Source organism: Chenopodium album, chromosome 3 (assembly GCF_948465745.1).
Source record: "Chenopodium album chromosome 3, dcCheAlbu1.1, whole genome shotgun sequence".
Taxonomy (NCBI): Eukaryota; Viridiplantae; Streptophyta; class Magnoliopsida; order Caryophyllales; family Amaranthaceae; genus Chenopodium; species Chenopodium album.
Genome location: NC_137836.1, coordinates 85,001 through 90,000, shown reverse-complemented (window position 1 = coordinate 90,000; position 5,000 = coordinate 85,001). Strand labels below are relative to the sequence as shown.

At 32.7% G+C, this 5,000-nt stretch overlaps 2 non-coding genes across 2 annotated transcripts; one reads left to right on the top strand and one right to left on the bottom strand.

The window, feature by feature from the left end:
• Positions 1-883: 883 nt before the first annotated feature.
• Positions 884-956, top strand: TRNAT-UGU (transfer RNA threonine (anticodon UGU)). The gene has a single exon. It is a non-coding gene; the product is annotated as a tRNA-Thr (tRNA).
• A 1,342-nt stretch (positions 957-2,298) lies between these two features.
• TRNAS-GGA (transfer RNA serine (anticodon GGA)) lies at positions 2,299-2,385 on the bottom strand. The gene has a single exon. It is a non-coding gene; the product is annotated as a tRNA-Ser (tRNA).
• Positions 2,386-5,000: the final 2,615 nt, after the last annotated feature.

Genomic DNA, 5,000 nt, shown 5'->3' with positions numbered 1-5,000 from the left:
TTTTTATTAATTCCAGGGTTTCTCTGAATTTGAAAGTTTTCACTTAGTAGGTCTCCATACTAAGGCTCAAGCCAATTAAGTCCGTAGCGTCTACCGATTTCGCCATATCCCCCCTTTCTTTTTAAGATTAGGATCTCCATGTGATGTCCTTCCCTTTTATTCTCTCATTTCTGACGGAACCATCGAATTCATTAGATTTAATATGGATTACTATACCGAAAAATGCTTTTGCCATTTTCCTTTTTTTTCTATATTCCTTCATCTCTATCGGAAGTCTCCATTTGACTTTGATTTTGTCTAGTCAGACATGATTCTATCCTTTCTGTAGCTACAATTCAATATCGAGGGATATATACCATCTATATCCTTCGCCCCGTTCATTTTTGTATGCAATTTTGAATACTCAAAGGGTCGATTCTTTTTTTGTCATCATAGTCTACGGCTGCACACAGAAGAATATATTCTTTTATTATGGTAATATAATCCAGAGTTCTTCTTTATCGATTCTCATTTTTTTATTCTTGTTTATTTTAGGTTTTCTTAAGGCAGACTCTTATAACTCTAATAGTTATCCATTTCTTAGAATTATAGATATAATGCAAATTGTCATAATGAATTTTTGTTTTAATTTCGATTTGAAATGGATTTGAAAAATAAAAATATAATTTCATATAATTTCTAAATCTAATTGAAATAGAATCGAATCGTTCTAGACGAAAAATAGAATCTATATAGAAAGAAAAAAACTAAAGTAAATATTTCTATTTAGTTGATATTTGATTTGAAATATTTCTTTCAAAGTTATATCATAAAATAATAAAAATGAATAAGCTTACACTAAAATGTAGTTTATTGAATGCCAGTGCATGTATAATTTCCGGGAGCCCGCTTAGCTCAGAGGTTAGAGCATCGCATTTGTAATGCGATGGTCATCGGTTCGAGTCCGATAGCCGGCTTTTTCGATTTTTATTTGGATTTGTGCTTTTTATATATTTTTTTCTTTGAAATCGAAGAACAAAGAAAAAAATAACGATCGATTATGTTGTAGAAACTTCCACCTAGGAATAAAAAGAAAAGGGTTCAAGCTCGACAGACCAAATCGGGAAAACTCTTTCTTTTCCTTTTTCTTTTTACTTACATATTTTAATACAAAATATAGAATATTCTCTATATTTTGTATATGATGTATATACAACCCATTTCATTATTCATTGGAATTCAACACTTCAGTGGATTTCATTTATCATTTAGTTCAGTTTTAATTTCGGTTTTTTTGTAAAATCGAATATATATATATATAAATAGAAATAAAGAAAATAAATAAAGAAAGGAGTCTTTATGTCGCGTTACCGAGGGCCTCGTTTCAAAAAAATACGCCGTCTAGGGGCTTTACCCGGACTAACTAATAAAAGGCCTAGAGCCGGAAGTGATCTTAGAAACCAATCACGTTCCGGGAAAAGATCGCAATATCGTATTCGTCTAGAAGAAAAACAAAAATTACGTTTTCATTATGGTATTACAGAACGACAATTACTTAAATACGTTCGGATCGCCAGAAAAGCCAAAGGGTCAACAGGTCAGGTTTTACTACAATTACTTGAAATGCGTTTGGATAACATTCTTTTTCGATTGGGCATGGCTCCGACTATTCCTGGAGCCCGCCAATTAGTTAACCATAGACATATTTTAGTTAACGGCCATATAGTAGATATACCAAGTTATCGTTGCAAACCCAAGGATACTATTATGGCGAGGGATGAACAAAAATCCAGAGCTCTAATTCAAAATTCTCTTGATTTATCCCCCCGTGAGGAATTACCTAAACATTTGACCCTTAACCCATTTCCATATAAAGGATTAGTCAATCAAATAATAGATAGTAAGTGGGTCGGTTTGCAAATCAATGAATTGCTGGTGGTAGAATATTATTCTCGTCAGACGTAACCCTAACTAAAATACAAAAGAAAGGGGTTCGGACAATTTGGCCCCTTTCATTTGGAAAAGGAAAATTACTTAAGGTTAAAAGTCGGGGGTTTGCCCCAGATTTTCTCCCGATCATATATTCTATCCCATCCCGGTTTTTTCTTATTCATGTATCCTAGATACACATAAAAATTTTCACTCCTTGTCTATTCTTTTATTTCCAGTATTTTAGGTATCGCAGCAATTCGAAATAGAAGAAATATATATCCAAATACAAGAAGGATCTAACTCTTATGTTCTAAATAAAGTATTTCTTGTTATTTGATTTGTTAAAGTTAGAAATGTTGGCGAATTCAATCAGGTGAAAGTAAAAGACGGAAAGAGAGGGATTCGAACCCTCGGTAAACAAAAGCCTACATAGCAGTTCCAATGCTACGCCTTGAACCGCTCGGCCATCTCTCCTACACAACGATTATGACTCATAAACCGAAGAAATAGCGAGCCATTACTATGTTGATATTTCTATTACTAACGATATTGTTTGTATAAAATAGGTACGACTAGGATTAACGCACCAATACTATACTATTTGACTATAAACAAACTAATAATAGAACGTAACGAGTAGTAATGTAATAGAAGATTTTTTCGAAAAAATCTTTCTTCGTAGGAGTTAATTAAAATAAAAAACAAGGTTTTCCTTGTTATATATTTATTGATTCATATTTGCGAAGATGATGTTCCTATCTTTTATTCTATATCCGATATTTCCATATATAATATACCAGCTTCGATTAATTAATTGAAACGAATCGAATCAACGGATTGATGGGTTTATGGTTTTTAGATTATAGACGATTAATGGACCCTCTTTGATCATGGTTCGATTTTTATTTCGACTAGAATTCTATAAAATTCTCAAAAAAAATTAGAAAATTTCCGTCTAGTTTTAAAGTGCTCACCAACAAATTTCTTGAATTTCCCAGCTATTCTATTTCCATCATAGAATGATTATTCGATTCTCTTTCTTTTCGTCTTTCGATCAAAACTTTTTTTGATCTGATCGAAAAATTCTTTGATTCTTCCGCTTCGATGAAATCGGAATAGCTACTATACTACTCGATTTGATTTGTATGAATTCAAATGGGATTCAACTCTTTTTTATTGATTGTTGAAAAAGGAGTTAGAGGCATTTGGAACAATTCGAATAAATAAAATAGAAGTATACGTAGTAGTAAAAAATTTGTATCTTTATTGAAATTTTTTTGTTTGGAAAGGAATCCGTTTTTATGTTATTTTGTACTGTACAAATTCTTTATTTGTGTAATCGTTTTCCCACTAAGGGGTAATGAGAAGAATTTTAGAATGGATTGATACCTATGCCTAGATCGCGGATAAATGGAAATTTTATTGATAAGACCTTTTCAATTGTGGCCAATATCTTATTACGACTAATTCCGACAACTTCAGGAGAAAAGGAGGCATTTACTTATTACAGAGATGGTGTGATTTGATTTTCTTTATTATTTAGTTTCTTTTTACTGCTCTTAGTCTTATGAGAAAAGCACACACTTCGGGATAGTAAAGAACAAATATTCTTATTCCATATTATAGAAACAAACCTACGCTTGTTGAAGGTGAAGTTTACAAATAGAACGATTCCTTCCGTCGTGTATCCCCGATTGATGCAACCTCAAATACTATAGCTTCATTTATAGATTTTTGTATTGAACGAAAGGTTACACCTTTGTGTTTTGTATTACAGGTCAATCCTACTTCCTAGTAATATAGTACCAATAGGCGGCATAGGGAAAGAAGCACTACACCTAGCAATCGACAACACAAAAGCTTTGTTAAAAATTATTTACCTACTCCCTTTCTTATCTGGGTTAGGACTAACAAGAATGGTTGGGCCAACAAACATCCATCTCGTTCGTACTTTGGATACCCGTATAACCATCGAAGACTGTTGAAGTGACTATTTCCTGGAAATTAGGAGGCGTTGAGGACAAAGGAATTGTTGAAGTTATCCTTTCTATTTAGTATCAAGACACTTGATTCTAGTAAAAGCTCTTGCGCAAGAAGGTTGGCTAGATATTTTTTGTAAAAACACTAGCCCCGCTCAGTTCATAATGAGAATGTTTTAATCCCTTTTGCCATGTATTTTGAATTCTCATTAAGTATATTATATTTAAGGGAGGAGCCGTATGAGGTGAAAATTTCACGTACGGTTCTGGAACGGCGATTCTTTGAATTGAATAACGACCGTAACGGATGTCAGCTCAATCCGAAGGAAATTATGCGGAAGCTTTACAGAATTATTATGAAGCTATGCGACTAGAAATCGATCCTTACGATCGAAGTTATATACTCTATAATATAGGCCTTATTCACACAAGTAATGGAGAACATACGAAAGCTTTAGAATATTATTTTAGGGCACTAGAACGAAACCCATTCTTACCACAAGCTTTTAATAATATGGCAGTGATCTGTCATTACGTGCGGCTATCTCCACTATAGAAAGAAAAAAGAAGACCAAATTTTCTAGTAAATACTAAAAAAAGGATCGCTACAAATGCATCGTCCAAAACGACGATTTCTTTGAGCTATAGCAAAGAAAAAAACTTCATACTAATAGAAGTAAAAATATGCCTAGATACTTTTTTCTATATGTATGGATAAAAAAAAAAGATCTAATTGATAGAGAGGAAGCACCGTAAAGATCAATTAATGAGGTTTTGGTCCAATACATTAAGAAAAGAACTGCTTACTTATGCCTATATAGAAATATAAGATAGAAAAAGTTAGGAATTAACTTATGTAATAGAGTCGATCCACTAAGACTGAGGTTTTGAGCGGCGGTGTAGGATCAAATCCCAAAGATAGTAAGTCTTTTCTTTCTTACTTATGTTTAGGAAGGAAAGCTTTTTTCAAAGATTCTATATAAATTTCGATATAAAACCGAGATAGTTACCTTGCGGAAAATACGAAGGATAGGAGTAAATATCTGTGTTTTCTTCTTCTGCAGGTGGGAGAAAAGATAAAACTGAAATTGATTCTTAATTAAATCAAAA